Source organism: Aythya ferina (assembly GCF_964211825.1).
Source record: "Aythya ferina genome assembly, chromosome: 11".
NCBI classification, from domain to species: domain Eukaryota; kingdom Metazoa; phylum Chordata; class Aves; order Anseriformes; family Anatidae; genus Aythya; species Aythya ferina.
In genome coordinates, this window is record NC_140307.1 from 13252200 (window position 1) to 13274020 (window position 21821).

At 38.5% G+C, this 21821-nt stretch overlaps 1 protein-coding gene and 1 long non-coding RNA gene across 8 annotated transcripts in view; one reads left to right on the forward strand and one right to left on the reverse strand.

Moving 5' to 3' along the window:
• Positions 1 to 21821, forward strand: part of PEAK1 (pseudopodium enriched atypical kinase 1) — a 118733-nt gene that overhangs the window by 56325 nt on the left and 40587 nt on the right. For 2 of the 7 annotated variants that reach the window (XM_084532714.1, XM_084532716.1), the window contains one exon: positions 17259 to 17352. The exons of the other annotated variants lie outside the window; for them this stretch is intronic. The gene's annotated coding sequence lies outside the window, so the exon portion shown is untranslated. The remainder of the gene's footprint in view (positions 1 to 17258; positions 17353 to 21821) is intronic. 7 annotated transcript variants of the gene reach the window in all.
• Positions 641 to 21821, reverse strand: part of LOC311442952 — a 42429-nt gene continuing 21248 nt past the window's right edge. Inside the window, exons 2-5 of the long non-coding RNA XR_014696972.1 lie at positions 7919 to 8046; positions 6233 to 6351; positions 2882 to 2918; positions 641 to 2036 (exon numbers count right to left, since the gene is read on the reverse strand). This is a non-coding gene — a long non-coding RNA (uncharacterized lncRNA). The remainder of the gene's footprint in view (positions 2037 to 2881; positions 2919 to 6232; positions 6352 to 7918; positions 8047 to 21821) is intronic.

A 21821-nucleotide genomic window follows, 5' to 3' on the forward strand; every position in this document is an offset into this window, starting at 1 on the left:
TTATTGGGTTGGAAAAGATTACTTACGTAGTTGCCATAAAAAGATATATTTTTAAGAATGCTATCCAGATACCCAGGAGTAGCCTGTAGTATCGGTGCTATTTTTTGCTACAACTTGTAAATCAAAGACGTTGCGTTAGCTCCATATTATCCCAATTAGGAAATGGCATATATGCAATTATGTAAATACCATGCTTCTGGCTTGTCTGTTACCATTAAGAGCAGAGTGAGGGAACGAGCGAACAGAAAGCAGATGCATCTAAAAATATACCTGAGAAGCGGCAGTAAGAGAGCAGTGCTGCACGTGGTGTGGACGGGATGCCTGCGGGTCCTGCAGTTCGTGAAGCCCCCCCAGGTGGATGTGGCAGTGTCAGCGCCTCGTCCCATGCGGGTCACCCATCCCGCTGTCTCCTGCTTGTGGCCAGAGGCAGATTTGACCCCGGACGCTGCAGTTTCCCCTTCACACCCTGGGTTCTTTCAGCAGCAGCAGGAATTGAGTGCCATGGGACCGTGCCTAAAGCTCACTCGGGTGCCCCAACTCTCTGCAGCAGCTGCACGCATCTAGAAAATTACTTTGAAGGTATAATTGGGTTTTGTTCTCTTGCCTTTTAACACAGAATAATAGAAACGGTGGAGGCTCCTCAGATTCAAAGGGTTTTGTTAGCAATTTATCCACAATGCAACTTTTCCTTTCAAACATGAATTTTCCTTAATTCTTCTTAGCATAGCTCTCTGAAAATGCTTTCAGAAACAATTATGGCTGATGATACGTAGTCTTTCTTCCTTTGTTCTTACAAATTAGAATTCTTTCAGCCTAATCATCGCTATCTTAAATACAAACATTAACATATATATATTCTAAGCAAACAAGCTTCATAGAAGAATAAGTAGGGGCTTTAATTGACTTCAGAATCATTCCAGAAATACCTGGCTTGTTTTTTGTTTTTGTTTTTCAGCAGTGTCTTGTGTTACTCTTTATACGAGAGTCTGTTCAAAGCTTTTATTTTTACTCCATTATTTTCCATTCTTGGTAATAAACTCTGTTTTCTTCAGAGAGAAACTGCGCACAGTATTGAACTGCTGTGGTGACGCTTTGTGGTTTGCATTAGGGTGACATTTTGCAGATACTCAACAAAATTCAGACTCTTCCTACTGAAGGACTATGCTAGGCAGTGTTCAAACATAATTGGAATTGTTTATTTTTCAGTACTAGATAAGAAGGTGTGGGAAAAATAAAAATGAAAAGAGTCCCTGTTCTAAATTCTTTACATTCTTACCTCCCCACCCAGCTTTTGTAAAACACTCCAAGTATGCTACTGAGATGCACGATGTTTTTCTTCTGTATAACTCTACCCAGGATCTAACAGTTACTGATCAGTTGTGTTTCTCATTGCACTGTGTCTTTACCAAAGGTTTCTCTGCACTTCTGTTCCAGATTTTTTTTTGTCGTTGTCATTTTGCCAAGCTAAAATGTTTCAGATTTTTCTCAATAGATTTCTTGAATGACTGACTAGGAAAAAAAAAAGCTTCAGCAGCTACCACTCAGTAAAAAGCAGTGACAAAAATGTTTTCTTCTGATCAGTGCAAGACTAATTAGCTCTATAAAAGTAACCTGAAGTCAGAGGGATTGAATCTGTCTAAAAATTCATGTTATTAAAGGGACATGAAATTAATCAAAATTTATGAATTTGCCTTTTAAATGGAAAAGACATTTTTCTGCAGCTAAAAAATGATAGTGCCAAAGCAAGAAGAAATATTTTTCCCAAATTATACATCTGTGTGTCACTGATCGATTTTGAAGGCTGGCTGATAATATCCATTAAGCTTGGTTCCAGTGATTGATACAAAAATTAACCTTGAGTGTCTGAATAGTTTTGACATCCTTCAGTCTTGCATCAGTCAGTATTTGGTTAATTATCTAAGTATTGCTGCAAAGAGATCAGACTCCAGCTGGCTGTAATTAGGGCTGGATTGTTCCATGCCTTCAAGACAGTTTGTATATTCATGGGATCCACAGCTTTCCGTTGTCCTCATTTCCTGTAACATAAAAGTACTTGTATTTCAGAGAACTGAAGGGGAGGCAAGCAGTGAGAGATGCACTGTACTGGTGACTCTTACCATTAGATCCTTAGAGATCTGACTGGGGAATACACAATGCAAGTATCAAAAAGGACAGGCCTTGTAGACAAAAAATGGTATTTCAGCTAAGTAGAAGAAAGTATGGATCTTTAGCAAGCCCGGTGCGTTCCATAAAATCTGAAATCTGTGCTTTGTAAAGCTTGGTCTTAAAGACCACCAGCCTGCATAGGGAGAAACTTGGACAGCAGATCAGGAGTGCACATGACCTAAAAGCATCAATGAATATTCAGTAATTCAGTAGCCATGGGATAAAACCCTACAAGTGCAATCCATTACATCCAATTTGTTGAAATAAGTCTCCCTGATTTTGTGGCCGTATGCTGCAGAATTACTAGCATTGCATTACTGGCACTTGCTTTTAAATGCCCTACTTTCAGGAAACACTGCTCAGCTTGCTTTCTCCCTTCAATGTTCAGGTCATCGTGGCCTGTGCTCTGTGCAGCCTCTGCTGTTATCAGCCTTTATTGCAGCTCATGAGCAAGACTAGCACATTTTCCAATTATTACTCTCTTTGGGGAAAGAAGTAGCCTTTGTTTAATTTATGTGTAAAGTTGCTCATTAATAATTCATTGATATCCAATTTGGAAGGTATATGCCAGAAACTATGCCAAAAAATAAGGCAATTAACATAATTATTATAAGACCAGCTGTAAATAGGTAATACCAATCCATATCCCCAGGCAAAGTATGCCTGTCTGTACCTTCAGAATAGGTAAAACATAGTCATGTCTTTTGTGATTTACCTGAGCTACTTGCGGTTCTCGAGGAAAAAGTTTGGCCCTAGGGAAAAAAAAGACAGCTCTGGTAATTGTCGGTAACTGAAGGCTTCTCAAAGAGATGCTGGAGCAGAATTCAAAGTTTTTGTGCAACTAGAATAAGTCCTTGTGAGGCCAGGAGCCTCAGAAAAGTATCATCTGTCCATGGTGCCTAGATGAAACTTGCTACTGTTTACCTGCTGAAATCTCTACAGACCATTGCTTCAGGGATGCAGAGGATGATAGAGGTACAACAGCTTCTTCATGGCTGCTCGATCCATGCAGTGTCATCCTTCTGTGGCTGAGTTTTTGGTGCTTACTGCTAATCTTCATGTGCCCATTCAACTTGCTAACCTGGCAGAAAACTCTTCTCCCCCCTCTCCATTCACAGGTTACTTTGCTGCTGTTTGAAAGTTGAGTTGGTTGAGAGGTGGTCAGGAGAAGAGCAGCAATGAGGGAACATGAAGATTAGCATCTCCAACTAATTTTAGTTTATAAAAGTCTTATGAGCATAAGGGCCTAAAAGAACTTATTTCTAAACAGAAACAAGCATTGATAAAGATGTACAAGTTGAATTCCTTCTTTGCTTATTAAATGCAAAATATTTTTATAGTTGCACATCTTCTACTGATTACTTTCTTATCTATATGTATTTTATTTTCAGGTTTATTTCAGACAGGCATTGTCAGCAGTGGCTGCACAGATACCTCTGAGCAGCATTTAGAATATGTTTTTGCAGTGTGGTCACATAATTGTTATTGTTCAACTTTCTGCATGTAATCATTCCTCGGTGCCTTGACGCTATTCACTAGACTAACATGGGTAATTAGTGCATAAGTACACTTAGTGCAGCAAGTCAGAAGTGCATAATGTATGCACACAAAAAATTATTTTGTGCATGGAAATTAACTTTTCCAACTTTCTCTTGTGTCCTTGATTACCTTTTTAATAGAGCATAAATATACATTCTGCTGTTTAGACAAGAATATTTTATTTACTGAACTGCTGTGAAAATTAGTATTCTCTTAAGCACAGAATTTATTCACAGGAATTGAATAAACAGGATTCTGTTTATTGACTGAAGATAAGTCTCTTAATACTCAAGTGGCAAGATAGTTTCCTTGAAACTTTATTATGATGACTTTGGAAAAGTAGCTGAACATGTATGTAACTTACAAGCAAACTACATGCCTACCTGTTTCAGCTCTAGCCATACACTGGTAAACTACACTGGAATTGCTTATATGTGGTTTCATGTTAGTTAAGTCAGCCTAGTAACTAACTGCAGTCAGAGGGAGTCAATAAACTGTGCTCCTCCCTGCTTTCCCCCAGGCCAGCCCTTCTGCTTCCCTCAGCCTGTGCTAGGCTTACCCCAAAGAAAAGGTGGGAGAAGGAAGACACACGACATGCATTTCCTTTCTTCCATTTTGGTTCCCTGCAGGGGAGTTTGCCACCAATACCGGAGGCACAGCTGAGCAGTGGCTCATAACACTAAACACACAAACTGGGGAACTATGACGGCTTCTACTGTGTTTATGGACCACCTATCCTCAATCTCCATTTACCATGTTTATATTTCTCTGTTTTCAGCAATCTAAGGTTTATGTGTTTTCCAAGCATGTTAAAAGAGAATTCACTTATCATAACAAAATGTTAAAGGTTCAACTTTCAGCGAAATCCAGGAGCTCTTAAAAACTTCCTGAGTTTTGTGTTGCATCCATTTCATGAGGCCACTAATCTCACCATGCCCTTGCTTTCCCAACTGCCTCCCCTCACAGAGAAGTTAAAGCAGGCATCTTGCAGTTCACGTTACAAAAATCCGTGTCACTTTCAGCATGAGCAACAACATCTCATAATTGTTCTGAGCTGAATGTTGACTGCAGGAATTGCTAACCCCCCTTCTGCAGCGGTGTGCCGCTGGAGCAATGGCTCTCGTGTTGAGATGTGATTGGAGCACTCTAATGTTTAATGCATCATTTTAACATTACCCTAAAAAAGCCTACTGTCGTGGTATGTTATTATCTCAGCTCTGCTGCAGTTGTTGTTTCTTATTTAAATGTCCTATCTCACTTGAGATTTAATGTAATTAGAACCAGCCTGTGGAAAAATGTTTCTCTATCACGTCTTAGCTGTTGTTCCAGTCAAGATGGTAAAGCAAATCAAACGAGGTGTAATGAAAATGATGGAAATGATAGAAACCATTTGCAAGAGGCAATTTTCCTGAGGGATATAAAAGGCATCAGTGCACTTTTTTTCCTCCTCTTTTGCTTTGTATTTCTAAACTGGTATATGTATGTCTGGAATAGCTCCATAGAGATTTGTCTGACACACCTGAGAGCAGACTCGGGTACATCTGATAGCATCTGACTTAACTGACCCAGGAGGGAACCTGAAGTACCATAGCAGTAAGCCCTTCTGTTTCCATCTTGCAGGAATTCCATCTTTGGAATTCCATCTTTCCATCTTGAGGAATTCATGTGTTACTCCTCTGCATCTTTTACCTTTATTTTAGGTTTATAATTCTATTGTGAATTTTTTTTTGCTTTATCTTTCTTCTTTTGTGCACATACCATTTGCAAACAGGCTTTTGTACCATCAGGATTTATTGTAGTAATCTATATTAACTCATTGTAGTATTGATAAACTTCAAGTCGGAGAGGCTTAATCTCAAGAGACTCGATGTCCTAGAATATAGTAAGAAATGCAATGCTTTCAAAGGGTGATGGTAGGATTTTAAGTGCTGCTATTTTAGCTCACAACAGATGTGCATCAGTGGATCAAGTGTGAGTGATTTAAAAAATACATACCTGAAAAAAATTCTAATCTGTATGTTTCTCCTTTTGGAGCTTTTTAGTTTATAGAGCACTTGTGCACAAGTTCATCTTTTCTGTTACCTTGAACTCCTTGGAACAGAGGGAAACAGTAATTTCTTCTCTTCCCATCCCCCATTCACTTTTTTTGTAAAGAAATGATTAAATGCTTAGAGTACAAATGCTGCGCATGAATATTTATAGGAACTTTTATAACATTCAACAGGGCAATGCTTCATGGCTGTCTTTTTCTGAATGCACATAATAAAGTACCCATCATTTCTTTGAAGCTACACTTGCTCTTTTTTAATTTGATCACAGATTGATAGGAGCTGTATGCTCCTTGGGGGCAGATGGGCCGCAGTTGTTGGTGATGACAGAATGCAGAGATCAGTGCCATGTTCCCTACTTTTCTCTGTTGAAACACTTGCATTTAACATTTAGTAAGAATAATTTTTTTATGCAACATTTACGTTTAAGTTGCAGAAAATTACTATCTAAGAATCTATTACCTCCATTGGATAAATACCTGATTCACTGCATTTATACTTGGGTCCTGGAAGAAAGAGAGCTGAACATCTGCCTGAAATACACTAGAAAAACTGAATGGCCCTGGAGCACGCTCTGCAAACCACTTGGAGAATCCTCCTGTTAATGCAAAAAAAAAAAAAAATGTTTTAGTCTCCACTTCTTCCTCTGCATATTAACTCTCAGTAATACTGCATCCTGTGAATGACGAATAGGGCATATGAGGCCTCGAAGTGCCATTCACCCCTTTTGAAAAAGCAAATGGAAACTGGTATCTGTTAATAGCAGTATTTATCCCCTTGACATCCTAAAGAATATTAATCAGTTTAAGCACTTGAGTGTTTTAATGTGGAGGAGAAAGGCTTCAAAAATAGGCATATTATGGTAGGGGGAAATGCATTTTTTTGACTTACCAAAGCTGAAGATGATAGATAATTTTAGAACTGTAGTTGGAAGTTTCTTGCTCGTAACATTATTATAACCTCTTCCTCTTTAAATATAAATCAAATAGATTGCTGTAATGAGCATGTGCTCATGTCCACAAATTTACTACATTAACTGTTTAGAGTGTTTATTTAAAAACTATGTTGTATTTTCTGCATTTGAAGTTATTTATTGGAACTTTGTAACTGTTATGGAGGTCTACATGAATGCATGTATTTTGGTAAATACCACACAAAAAAGAACCCCCTTAGCCACCCTTACCAGCCAAAGTACTACAGCAGACAGCCGTCACTGCTTACATTCACCACTGGCTAAAATTCTGCTCTGAACAGTTCAAGCGGTGTGGTAGTAAAATGTTCACAGTGTTAACACAGACAGGTACAGCAGACCCACAGCTAAGGCAACCATGAGAATCATTCCTAATAAAAACATTGCTGTCAGCAAAGCTGTATAAGCTCACGTGGAGTCAGCTACAATAGGTACCCAGAACGTCTAGCTGGGCTTTCATGTATCATTGCTAGCTGTGTTCTGAGCTGTATTCCAACAGACTGGCTTCTATAAAGACTTGTCTGAAACAGTCAGTAGGTTTGCATCTTTCACTGGGATAAGCTGTCTGTCTAAATTATTTTTTCCTTAAATTCATTACTAATACATTTTTTTTTTCATTTTTTATCTTAATTTAGCTTTGAGTCCACTTTTATTTGGTCATGCATTTTTAGCTTTGTGGCTGTGAAACATACATTTTACATAGTCTCATATCTGAAGATCTCAGGAATATACCAGTGTACTTCACAATAGTAAATTTGTTCCCTTTTATATATGTGTATGCATTTATAATATATCCTTCTCAGCTGCTACAGTGTACAGAATATGCAGATAATATATGTGTATTTTCAAAGAAGTCATCAGTTATGAAAATTCTTAATTTTCACGTACTGATTCTAATCTTTCCTAAATGTTTTGGGCACAGCAGTTTTTAGCATCCCTGTCATGATTAAAGTAGGAAAACCTAAAGAGACAGTGTCAACAAGTAGTTGAATCTTTGAATTAAACTTGTATACTTGCTATATTACAGTTATCCGCATATATTACAATAAAAGGATTAAAGGAAAATAACGTGATATTGTGCTTTAGTTCTATTTGAAAGACTTCTAAGCCAGTAACACTTGAGCCACATGTGCATAACCTTTGAACGTGTTAAGTGCATAACTTGTGTACAGGTGTAAGAAAAGTATGTGCTCACCTGAGGTCTGTTTGAGTGAGCGTACAAGTAGTAATGCTGAAACTGCAACAATCCAAGGTTTTCATATGCAAGAAAACAGAGGAATTGTCCAATTGTTGTGGGATAACATATCAAATCCATCTAGACAGCTTTTAAAAAAAAATACTATGAGTAAGCATACTGATAATGAAGTGTTTGAATGACATTCTTCATAAGGAAGATTGAAATTGAGCTTAAAAAAAAAGTTTGACTTTTTTTCCTAATTTCTCTTTTGGAGCTTTATTTTTGGAGCATGAAAATCAAGTGGGCACCAGGAAATGAATAGCCATATCAAGCAGTAAGTTTCCAGGGACCTTAGACTTTCATTTGTCTATGGATCACAGCATATTAAGGGTTCACAGAAATAGGAGGCAGAATTTATTACTTAGCCTCAAACTAGCTCTTCCATTGTGCCTTATAAAATAAACCTCCCCACTCAAATAGTCAACTTGCTAGGGCTTCAAGTCTTAAAATTTGTTACTACTGAACTATGCTTCTAACAGGAAATGCATTGGGCAAGACAAGGAATCTGTTTTTTTCCTTCTTTAGCTTAACACTGCAGACATTAACAATGATGTTCCCTAATTTCAGTAAGCAGCCATCTCATTATCTCTGTGAAGTCTCTCTTCTGCTCTTTTCCTTTCCAGTTCTTAGGTCTTCAAGTTTTAGCGTATAATTAAAAGCGTACATTGGCTGACGAGTGAAAACTGGATTTTCAGCTGCTGCTGCCTGTAAAATATAATACATCGCCCACACATCCCAAGGCAGTGATTGAAGATCTCGTCTAATTTGTCTTACTGAAATTTAAGCAAAATCATCTGCTGAGTGTTTCAGACTATCTGCATGCATTACGATTGATCTGGGCTTCTCTGAAAAGAAGAATGTGAAAATAAGATATGGTTAATGTACCAGTCTTTTTATGTCTAGAGAACAAGTTTAACATAGGACATTAGAGATACAGGCCTACAGTCTGTCTTCTGACTACACGATGTTAATTAGCATTATGAAACTGTCCTTTTGTTAATCATGTTGAATTATATCAAAGTTGGAGGAATTCTCTGCTGGAACAGAAGTGCGGTTTATGTTGGTACTGCGCTGCATTTGGCACCGTGCAGTGGGGTTGGCAGCAGGATGACAGTCAAGTGGAGCAAATCAGAAGCTCCACTGACATGGTGCGAGTGTAACTGGCTGTGCACCTGCCTCCTGCCACAGGGGAAAGAAAAGGAGGGGGCTAAAACAGAGCGGGTCGGCTCTGCTAGGGTGGTGTCTGCTGAATGCTTCAGTACTTTATAAAGCAGCATCTTGCTTTTGTAGAACTAGAGGTGAACATAAATGAGTTGTGCAAGAAGCTGCTCCTTATAACTGGTATTTTCTGAGAAATACTGTAAGTTTTTATGTTGCTTATTTCCATTTTTCTCCTTGATCTACTGGTCCCTGCAATACTGTATGTAAGTAAAAGAATTATTTTGCTCTTTACAGAAAAAAAAAAAAAAAAAAAAAAAAGTAGTGAAAATACTTGCATTAATATATATTTGGGAAATGTGCACAGTGCAGAGCAAATGCACTTCAGTGAGAGCTTCGGTTTCTCAGCATGCCTGTATCAAGCCATGCAGCACCCAAGTCTTACAACAACTGCATGCAGATGTGGTAAGCAGTTCATAAATACCCTATCACGGATGTTCATCGTTTGTTGGGTTTGGGTTTTTTTCCACATACCACATTCTGGCATCAAAACAAAGTTCCTGTGCTTTTATTGAATTTGACATACTGCAATTCCTATCAAAATTGAGGCTTTGGAAGCACTATTAACATGCCCAGATTCAACAAAAGGCTTTTTAAAACAGCTGACACTTTTCCGAGTGACTGGTATCTGAGTGATGATTTGAGTAGGGGGTACTCAAAGCAGCCGACAAAAGTGAAGTTTCATAGTGATTAACTCTTCAGTTGTGCAAAAAATAAAAAAGAAAAAAATGTATGTATACTTCCACAAATCTCTGTAGAAACCTGAGAAACAAAACCTTGAATCTTTATGCACATTAGTCAGACTGTTTTCTGTTGAATAACTGCCTGATGTTATTGTAAAAGGGCTGTAAAATTGCAAACCAAAAGGTTTGGCCTTTTTTAAATGGCTTTAAAGATAAAAACCCCAATTCATTGTCTTGGCAAAAGCAGGAGTCCTCTCTTCATCATATCTCTTTGCATCTTCTTCCTAGATAGTGAGTTTGATTTTACTGAGCTATGAATGGGTATCTTCTGTTAACAAGTACACAGAAGGCTAGATTCACATTTCAGATTTTGCTATGTTTTTCAGAAACTAAAATATGTGTTGTATATATTATGTGGATTAGGCCTGGCTACGTGATAGGTCTGAAGCTGATTGTAAGCAGGAGATTGTTACCAACTTGGCATGTGATGCCATGTATTGATTTTGTCCTAAAATCGAGCAAGTTTTTTATCACTAGTCTGAAAGGAAATAAAAAAATTACAGCTAACAAAGGTTAGGAGAGCAGTTAATTTAAAAGCAGAGAGATCTACTGATTGCATTGAAAAAGGGCTAGAACAAATAATTAGTATTTACTGTGTACAACTGTAAACTGGGAATAAGCAGTATAGGCAGGGCTGCCTGATTAACTGAGAGAAGCAAGCATCCTCAAAAGCTTGTGGAAGTTGCGACTGTTTATCATCAGGATAGGACAGCAGCCTGGACTTAAAAGGACTGTGTTGACTCCATGTGCAGAGGAATCTATTTCCAGAGTAGGAAGGGTTTGTTTCCATTGTGGTTGTCACCAGTGGGAAACTCCAGGAATGCTGTCTTGTCTTCTGGAGAGCAACAGTCAAAGGGTGCTAATAACAATTCACAAAAGTCACTAGGGATTAAAGGTTTGAACAGTACTTTTTAAAGAGAGGACTCAAGTGCTCAATTTGCTCATTTTTTTTAATTTTGAAAAAGTCAAAGTAGAAACCAATAGCACTTTCTAAGTGTAGGAGCAAAAGAAGTGATTTACCACTGTTGCATAGCTGTTGCAATTACCATCATAATTCACCATTTGACTAACAGTTGGGATCCCATGTACTGTTTACGTAATTAATTTCCCGCTGCCAGCATGTGTTATTAAGACAAATGTGAGCCCACAACCTTAAAATCCACAGTACAGACTTTTCTGTATAAATTGCAAGGTGAAGTACTGCAGAGAGCCTGTAGCCTCTTCCACGGGCTGTGCTCTTGAGACCTGGCACACATCACTCTGTTGTGCATAACAGTTATGAAGCACTGACTGGGCAGTGTGACTTGGATTCCTGAGCAATTTTCCTAATCAGATGGAGTATTGATGTCATACCGTGAGCTGTCTGTAGAGATGGAGCCCAGGACCTCAGAAGGGGGCAGCAGGAGAGGTGTTACTACTGCCTTACAACTTAGTGCCTCTTCCCTGGACAAGGAGTAGGTCTCAGTCTCTCCGTTTCTCTTAGTCCACGTTAGACTAGTTCTTAGTTGTTAACGATTTTGTTCAAAATGGCATAGTATTACATGCAGCAGGAATAAAAGCTCCCTCTGACACAGTCTAAGGGGGCCAATAATAGCAGCCTTACATTTTATTGGGGTTTGTAGTGGCAGACTAATTGCCCTTGGGCTTGATGTGTTTTTTGTGAAACCCATCCCTGTGCAATGGTGGACACGTCATGGTCCTATATGGTAGTAAAGATGCCGTCATGAAACCTTGTTCAAAAGTTAAAGGATGCAGATGAACGTCATTCTGCTTTTATCTGCAAATCCCTGTGGGTTCATATTGAGTCATCATAGTAGTACAAGACTAGAAAATTCACATTGTGTTTTTTTCTGGATAGAAAAAGCTTTGAATTTTAAAAACTCTGACAAGCACAAGTAGCAAAATGTATATTTGTCAATCAGCTCTTGTAGGAAATACTTGTCATTAAAAAAAAAAAAAAAAAGAATTCCAGAGTACCATTTCTGAGAACAACCATTCCTGTTGATTTTCTTTCTCTTTCCTTTGATAAGCGTTGTTTACAGTGCTTTGGTTTTGTTGCTCCATACTGTGTCCTGACCCAATGAGTGAGCACTGGCTAGTTTTCCAGCTTGTGATTTTCAAGTGTGATCAGCAGCCTCTTAATTAGTACCTGTGAGCTCTGATAGCATTTCTGTTCATAGGTGGAAAGAACAGCAAAGTGGGCACCCTGGGTTTGCAGGAACGCTCAGAGCAGTGGGAAGGGGGCGGGTGGGATGATACTGTGCTGTACTCTGGCTGCAGCTGCTCTCTGTGACAGCCTCCCCTGGTTTTCGAGTGTCGGAATTCAGCTGTGGTTGCCTATTCCTGCTGCCCACAAGCAGGCGGGTTCTTAGGGTATGTTTGCCTGCATGACATCCCTCTTTGCCTTTCCTCCTCTTACAGTGTTGATGCAAAGATTATAGTGGTTTACATACTTGATAGATTTACACCTCCATTTTTGCAAATGAAGGCTGTTTGTCTTCTCATGGAGTACATTAAGCAAATTTCCTAGCTACAGAAAAGTCTTTGAATGCAAAAGAAAAAGCTAATACAGAATTTCTGTTAAATTGCCTTTCTGATTCTGTTCTTGATTATATTTAGTGATGTCTTCGCTGCATAGATCCTCTATGCCTGGACTATTTTCAAGTATGGAATCAGATTTTTTTTGGACTAAAATTACTGTTGTGTTTTGGTTTGGTTTGTTTTTTCCTGCACTGTATCATGTCTGTTTCAGTAGCCTAAAAACATGAGTGCCAACTGTTAGATGCCCTTGGTCATTCTGTTAGACCTTTTCCCTCACCATGGGGGGATACAGCTGCATCACAGAGCCCCCCTTAAGAGGCCTGGAAAACTCAGGTATTGTGGACTTCAAAATTTTTCAGGGGCTGATGACTTTGCTAACCCCTATAGTGAGACTGAAGAGCATGAAAATGACTGGGTTCTTAACAGTGATCCACAACACAATGTTTTACATGAATTAAGGTATTGATTTGCTTGGCTTTTGGGCCTATGCCTCTACACTGCTGTTACAAGAGTAACAGGATTTTAAACTGGTGAATCATTTATAACGTAGGTAGTTGTATTGGATACTGCTATGGTAAAACCCATTTTGGTACCAAACGGTGAAAACAAGCAGAAGGCTCTATGTTAGCAAAAGCCTAGTTTTGTATGTACAGCTGAGTTCTCTGTGAGAACCTGTGCAAACACGGGTAGGGAGCAGCATCTTTCGTACCCCTGATACTGCTTTGCAAGCAGGATTGCGTGGTTGAAATTTATGCAAGGTAATGCACAGAGAAACTGCAGGGAACAGAATCCTGGTCTTTGTTATTGTGGAATGCCGGGAAGGATCAGAAATCCTAAAACACAGTCAAACACAACATTTAATCATGTATTTTTTAAAAAATCAATTCTTTTTTTTTTTTTTTTTTTTTGTGAATGCTAAGAAGTACACAATTTTACTATCTGCTGGTTCCTTTTCTAAATAAAATGTCACCTGTGATGGTGCTTTTTATCCCTAATAGCATTCTCATCAGCAGTTGCTGATTTTACGGAGATGGATTCTAGGCAAAGGAGAAGAATAACTATGAGTGCCTAGGAATATCTATTATAATGTATCGTTGTTTTCTTTTTAACTTCAGCATTAGTAAACAATAATGTTTAACCTTCTAACTTAGAGCTCGTCACTCATTTCACTGCTGTGTCTTATGACTGGGGATTAAAATTTACTGCATTCATCATGTCTGGTGAAATGGTTTATTGGGATGCATAAATGACATACTAATTAGAAGAACAGTCTGAGTGAGAATGAGCTGCTTAAAGCTTTGATGACCAGAAAATTACCTGTAGCTAGTTTCTCCAGATTATCAAAGAAGTCCTCAAATTAGTGTTTTTCTTTGATCATAGATGCAAGGAACGAGGCAAAATGACTGCACAAGGTGGGAGGAGATGGTTATTCGGGAATGAGAAGCCGAAAGAGTTTTTACAAAGATTCAAGCCCTTTCTAGCCACCTGCTGCACCAAGTAGTGAATGAGATATATTAGTAGGTGGTTTATTTTCATCTGTATTTTCCTACCAGAAACTATTAATGTGTATTTCTTCAAGAGTCAAATTGCTTGTAGAGAGAAATCCCTTTCATACAGTTTGTCATCTTATCCTGATTTTTCTGTCCTGTAGTATGACAACATTCAAAGAGTACTCATCCTTTACAAGGCTTTCAACTGGCTTCCTTACCTTTGTAATTACCACTATCTTATCTATGCACTACTATGGATTTGTATGGATTGTTGCAAGAGACATGCTAGAGTTACATACAGTTACTTGACCCAAGTAGTATAGCCTGAGGTCTTTGTAGCCCCATATCAAACATGAAAACTTGGTCATAAAAAATAGAAATGAACACAGAAAACGTTTCCAGGGCTGAGATATATGCCTGACTTAAGAGTGACAAAACAATGAGGGTGGAAGGAAGAGGCCTTACCACTGAGAGATAATGGGATGTTAGTATTCTCAAAACATGTAGTTAACTCTAGCAAAATGGTGAGAATTCATAAAAAGGGAAAGACAGAATCATGTTGTTACCCAAGAGGTTAATTTTGAGAAGAGCCTTGCCAATGGAAGGCTTACAGAGGTAAAATCATAAACAAAAGAGACGTGACACAGAGGTGGAAACGGTGTGTGGAGCAGATTGGATGAGAAGAGTTGGAATCTTTCAGACGATGTCTAGGATTCTGCAGCTCTTCTGCACATCAGATCTGATGCTAGGGAGTGGGAGAACTGGATCTGTGAGAGTGGGAAGGCTGACAGCTGATGTATGATTTCATGAGACAGAGAACTCGTACGCAGCATAGAAACGGAAAGCGCTCTGCAGTGAATCAGTGCTGGCGGTGCTCTGGCACCCTGATTCCAGCGGTGGCTGTGTCCATTTTTCCGCCAAAATTTCTGAAATGGACAATAAAGGAACAGTCTGCCACTGCAAGGATTTTCTTCGTAACCCAAATAGTTACTGCTTCATTTAAACACTGAGATTGGAAGGTTTGAATTTACTACACCTAACAACGAATGTCTCAGCATCTGTATAAGTGTCTAATCCTTTTCTGAATCCAGCCTACCTCTTGATCTCAGAGCCATCTTGTTTCAGAAGGCATTTTATATGAAACTATTTTATTTTCACAAGTTTAAATATGCTGCCTCTTGGGTTTGTTGCTCTTGTTTCATGAGAGGCTAAATGGGAACACCCAGTCTATCTGTTTCACTTAATAGGTAAAGCTTCTCATCTCCTAACATATCTTTATGTGGATTTACTCTGATTTTCTTGCACTGAAAGCATGTAATCTACTGATTGTTGTGCATATTCTGTTGCACCACTTGCATGCCCTGCAGTTAGTGATTTGTGAGAGCTTCTTAAAAAATAGAAATAAAATACTGTTTCTCTTTTGCCCATTACTTCCTTGTCTGGTAGGAAGGTGAGCAAGTTTTCTTCACAGAAGTCATAAAAAGAAATGATATCCTGTTCATCCTGTGCTTAGCTCATTGCTGTACCGTTGCGTGGTTCTGATAAGGGACCAGTCATTTTGTGTGTAGCTCAGCCACTTCAACTTTCTCCCCAGTTGTTGGCTTTACCCAGTCCAGTCCCACTGAGCTATTGCTCTTAATTTATCCATTATTTTTAATATCTTTTATATATACATAATGGCTGATAGTGTTTTATTTTTTAACTTAATGCTCTTGAGTCTTTATTAAATAACTTAAAAGGATCTTGGGGAGCGGATTGAGATTGATGGAGAGTAATCATCTGGCTTCTTTCTCTGTAGTGTGCTTTATCTTCTGTATTACAGCTGACCTCTCGCACTGTGGCTGCAATCCACTAATAACAAGTTATTTATCTTCTGATACTGCAGTATCCTGTTTGTCTTTGGCAACTTTTTTTCACGAGTATCATAACATTGATAGGTTTTTGAATGCTATTCTGTATTTTGCTATCCAGTAGTTACATTGCTAAACTCCAAGTGATACCTGTTTGGCACTGGTGTGTTTTGCTGCATCAGGGTTCTGTGTGGGCATCTTTGGAGCTGGACGTAGCAGTAGTGCAAGGCAGAGAGTTTTAAGTAAGTTGTAGTTGTGGAATTGATGGTTTCAATACTATAGTAATAATGCACACTGTTTTCATTCTCAAGCTGTGCTCAGCAGAAGGCTAACCACAACCATTCCCAGGTTTTGTAGCTGCAGCAGCAGCGTAATGTTTTTCAGGTAATTCATTGTTACATATTGTGACTACTCACATTCTGTAGAGGTTTAACAGTTTTGTAGTATTTATTCTTCTAGATACGTTCATGTGCTTAAACAACTGACCAAAAAGATAAAAGGGCAGGATTTGAATTGAGCCTAGGAAGAGTAATTCAAAGGTAATTACATGATGGAAGGTATTGTCATACTGATGCGTTCTCAGAATGATATGAAGGGCTTAATTCTCATAATTTGGCTTAAACAGAGTTGAGAGAAACTCAAACCTGAGGATGTTTTTTTCATTATCGTGCTAGTATCTCTCAGCTAATGTACTTCTGTGCTTATCTGTAATTTGCTAAAAGATCTTGGAATGTTGTGCATTTTTACTGGAGGGATGGGCATGGGGAGAAAGGGGGGGGAATCTAATTTCTTGTGCAAGTAAAAAGTATACCAAAAGAATATACTCTGCAGAATTGTCTAAATGATAACTGGTTGTTAGAAACTTAAAGTATATTAATGATAAAATACGATTTTTCCAAAAGGAATTACATTTTTTAATAGTTTTCTCAAGGTAAGAATCTGTTCTCTTTGGAAGTCAGAAGAGTTCATATTCAAATGCATGCCTTTACTGGTCTACTGGGCCTCAAAACTAAATGTGAGAGCTTGTCCTTGTTATAGTTTTGTGTATTGTCAGTGTGATGATGCAGAATCTAATCAGGTTACTTACACAGATCCTGAGGATATTTCTTGCCTTTTCCTTGCTGTATGGCATTATCTGTTTGGGTTAGGTAAATTGTAAAGCAATGCCTGTTTTATTCTGAAGCATTACAGGTTGTCTAGCCTTAGGCAGGTTTTTGCTGCAGTTCATTGGTTATTTCTATCATGTTTTTTCTTAGAGGTTTTAGGTGGAAAAAACATATTCAAGGGTTTCCTTCACTCACTTGGTTTTATGAAATATTCATGTCATTTAAGCACTCTTTAACTGAGCGATAATACAGCATGGGAGCTTAAAAACAGGAATAGTTCCAAGTTGTTTTCCTGATTGTTTCATGCTGTCTTGCAGCAATTTTGCAACTTTTTTTTTTTTTTTTTACAGAACTGTGTTTAGCAGTGATTCTGTTGTCTTCTCCATCCAAAGCATGCCCTTTATGTCAGCAGCATAGTACATCGTGCTGCAGAGTGGTTCTAAAGTAAGTTGGCAACTTTATAGATTATATGGACCTGAAGTTTAGGTCATTGCCTCCTCGATATCCACTGGAAGATTCATTACATTTTCTGTAGGACTGTCATTTTATGGCATTGGACTGGTGTCAGCACTCAAAGTTCTGACTAAAAAAAAAACAACCTGAAACAAAATTTCTTTTTTAACAAAAATTATAATGATGCTTAACACTTCTGTAAATGTCCATCTGTGCTGCCTGCCACAGCTCAGTTCTGGCTTGTTACAATGATCAGATACATGCTGAACATTGGTCCAATTAGTCCACTTTGGGAATAAAACTGTGGTAGACCACAGTGCCATTGCTTAATTTCATGTTCTTTTCTGGCACACCTCTTGAGAAATAAGTGCTGTGACTGAGCATGGTGCCACACTTAAGAGGCAGGAAATTTGGGTTCTAATCTTGATATTCCACCAAATTAGGATGTAAAGTGAGACCCTGAGTCACTGTTTCAGGCTACAAAATCTGTATTGTTAAACACTTGCCCACCTTTGTGAAGTCCTGTGACATTGGTGGGTGCACTTCTCCCATTTTTAAATATCAATACATTAAGTTTTATTTCCAAACTCTGCTGTAGTACTTTGTATCATCTCATAAGATTTTTTGCTTGATTTGACTTTCATTAATAACTGCTGCAAGATTGTTCAAAGCACAGTGCTTCTGGGCACTGAATGTCAACAACTGTGTTTCTCAACATGCTTGCAACTTGGGACCCTGACTTCCCTGGCTGTAAGACTCCTCTCTCCGTGTTACATTTCATGTACCTAACAGATGTTGCAGTTAGCTTCACTTGGGATTTGTTCTCCTTTGAAGTTGAACAAAGGATGTAAAATTTGAGAAGTTGTTTGTTTCTTTTTAGTTGTTTTTTTGTGTGTGTGAGTGTGTGTGTGTGTTTTCTTTTCTTTTTTGGCATGAAAGACAAAACCTAATTGGCACATCGCATTTGTAGTCCCAGTTTTCTGTGCTAGATGTATTCGTAGATAAGTGGCCTGGTGTCAGTACACATTGATGCTGAGAGATGAAGCGTTTTCACAGCCCATTGCCACCCAAGCAGGACAGTATGTATGAAGGTGGAGCATTTCATATTTGAGTTGGTTTTGTTTTTTTTCAAAAAATTTCTTAAAATACTTTTGATTATATTAAAAAAATATATATATAATAATAAAAAAAGACCAGACACCAGATTTTAGTCTTGTTATGTTAGACTTACACTGTTCTTTGTGACAACCAGTGAGTGTCCAGATGCCTATAAGTACTTCAGACAAAACCACGAAGCCGTAGTGGTTTTGTGGTGTTTAGGTGCTCCTATATAGGAAACCAGGCTGGATTCCCATGGCTGATTTTTCAGTCTGAGGACATGCCTGTCAATGGTGAGAGGTTCGTGGGTTGTTCACTAGCAATTTAATGGGCTGTTGTCTGTTAAGAAGACTAATCAATGCAATTTATTCTGCAGCATAAAAGTTGTAGGCCCATTTTCATGAACAGCAATGCTGAAGTTAAATGCCTTTTCCTGTTCCAAGTATCTAGTGATCTAAGAAGAAACCAAAGAGTGATAGAATTACAATTACAAATGATGAAATGCACACTTGTGCATATTGCTCAGTAATATAGTAGGCATTCATTTAAGGGGAGTTTTTGCAGCATACAGCATTGAAAACACATGTCTAATAGGTGCATTCATTTTAATACGCTCATTCATTGAGCAGGCCTGATTAATTAGTGCGTGTCACCATCTGGTACTTACTGAGACTATTCATTTTTAAAATGTTGAAATTGTAGGGAATGTTGCACACCAATTAAGTTCCTTTTAATTGGATTATGTTAGTATAAAGTATTACTGGCAAAGGCCTTCATTGTGATTCAGCCAGCATGCATCTAAGGGAGACCCGCCAGCCTGAAATTACTTAGAACAAAGGGAAAATGCCTGAAATGCATGTTTATTCCCATCTTGGTGCACTCAACAGAGATGATGTCAACAAATAATACTGCTGCATTTCTGTGCAGTTTCCTGACATGAGGATGCCTCTGCTGATAACTGCTTCAGCTCGGCACTGCAACTCTGAACCCGTCATCCCCTAACTCTGACCTGGAAAGTGAATTGTCATCTTAATGGGGCCTGACTGAGCCCTTCTGTGTGCAGTTGTGTATCTGCTGAAACAAGAGAACTGTTTCTCATTTACACGAAGAGTGATTTAGCCTTTAAAGCTGATAAACTAACTGTGCTGACTCAACCACCTAGTGAATGAAGTATCACAAGCTGCTGGCTGCAGCACCATGTTAGGAGCAGAACTTGTCTGTCTGTACTTGTTCCTGTCACTGACTCACTTGGTGAATTTTAGTTGCTTAATGTCATTGCACTGCAGTGTTTCCACCTATAAATTGTGAATAGGTATGTTTATCAACTTGCATAAAAAGCTTTGAGATGCAGGGTGAAGTGTACCATGTTATTACGTGTTTACTGTTAACACTTTAGAAGCCTAATTGAGTATCTTCAAATAAGTTCTGTTGTCCAAACTACTCATTTCAGAGGAAGGAGCAGCTCTGCAGAGTTAGCAGTTCCTTAGCAGGTAAATGGGCAGTCACTGGCTGCAGTGAGGCTACAGAGGAAGAGATACCAGGAGCACCGTTAAGCCCAAACGATCTGATGTGTGCCTGCCTGGATCTCCTCACAACCCTCCTTAGTTTTGAAGAGTAGGGCGAGAGTCTAGAAATGAACACTGTCTGGATATCAGGGCCGAAGATTTTTTCTTTGTAAATTTGTGTGTTTTCATTACCTTCAATGGACTCTGCTGCCCCCTATGCAGCTGCAGCTGTCGTTAACAGCAATGGAAGCAATATCCTGAACATGTGAAGAATGTTTGAATTTTTTTTGTATTGAAAGATTTCATTCATTTCACTCATATTCACTTTTACTGCTATTATCACTCATAGGAGTGATTATGTGGTTGAAACAGTAAATGTGTTTTCTTTAAAGGCAGAGGAAAGCATCAGAAAAATCAATTTTAGTTATACAACCATTAAAAAAATGCTAGATTTTTTTGGAGAGTGCAAATACCTGTTTAGACATATAAAGGTCACTGAATTTAATCTGTTACAGTAGATTGCTTCTGATTTCAAAGGATGAAAATAGTTCACCATTGGATTTTTTTTTTTTTTCTTAATGTACATTTCCTCTTGTGTGAAGGTGCGTGTTTCCTCTTCATTACAGCTGCAGGCAGTGTAAAGCATGTTACAGGCACTGCTCATCCTGGAAGTGCCAAATCCAATTGGAAACCTGTCTATAGTTTACAAAGGCAAGAAGTCAGTGACTCTTGCCTGTTTCACAGACTGTGTCAAAAGTCATGTTTAGAGCATGTTGAGTTTAAACCATTTCCATTTGGTGCTGAAATGCAAAAGATTTAAAATATCTGTATGCATTTTACGTATTTTCTGTCTGTGTATTGATAGATGCCTGCATTTACATACGCAGGTCTGTGTGTGTAGCATTTGAAATTCAGTTGCTGCATTAGTACTCCTGGGACATGAAGTATGCACAGAACTGTGACCCTGCTGTACTTCGGCTGTTACTGGAGCCTTGGGTTGTAGGTCTGGCAAGCCTCCTGTAGTCTGCAGCCACACGTTTTGTGTAGCATTCACTTGGGTTAGAGGAAAACTGATCCATAACAGTGTGTCTGTGCAAATCCAAGTAAGTACAGCTGGTGGTAAAACACGAAAATATTTTAATGTGACAGTGTGCAAGAGAGTGCTTTCTCATTTTATCCCAACCTTATTAGCAGAAAATGCATAGCCTAGAAGGCCATAAAACTGTCTGTTCTGTGATAGGATTTAAGTGCACTTTGTGCCATTTCTAAGAAATAATATCACCCAGTTAAATCCTAAAAACCATACGCAGGTGCGCTAATCTCTTTGTTTAAATTGTCTGCTTGGAGATTTTATGTAATGGAGAAATATATTTTCCAAAAGAAGATTTATTTCGGCTGTGCAACTTTTAGTGCAACTTTTCTCCTTTTAGTTGTTAACATGAAAAGAAAGAGTTAACCACAGTATAAAATTCTAGTATTCTCTATTTCTTTCTCTCACATATTTTAGGAGAATTACTTCTTAATGTGATTTTTCTGGTTACAATGCCCAGGCTGACAAAGTGTTGAACCAACAAATCTTCGCAAAGATCAAAACAATGCAAAGGCCTTTTTACTCAGTGTATATTTAAAGCAGAGGCTGAAGTTTGGGCAGAACTCTATCTGGCAGACTTTCTATCTCTTAGGTCATACAAAGAAAAAGCTTTTGGCACTGAGTTTTTGGCAAAAAGCTGTGTCTGGAAACATATTCAGTCAGTGTATGAAATATGATAGCGCTGGTACCATGACTGTGTCTGAATGTACTCTGTTATAATACAGTTAGACTTCAGCCCCATCTGGTGTTGGAACAGAATTCCTATT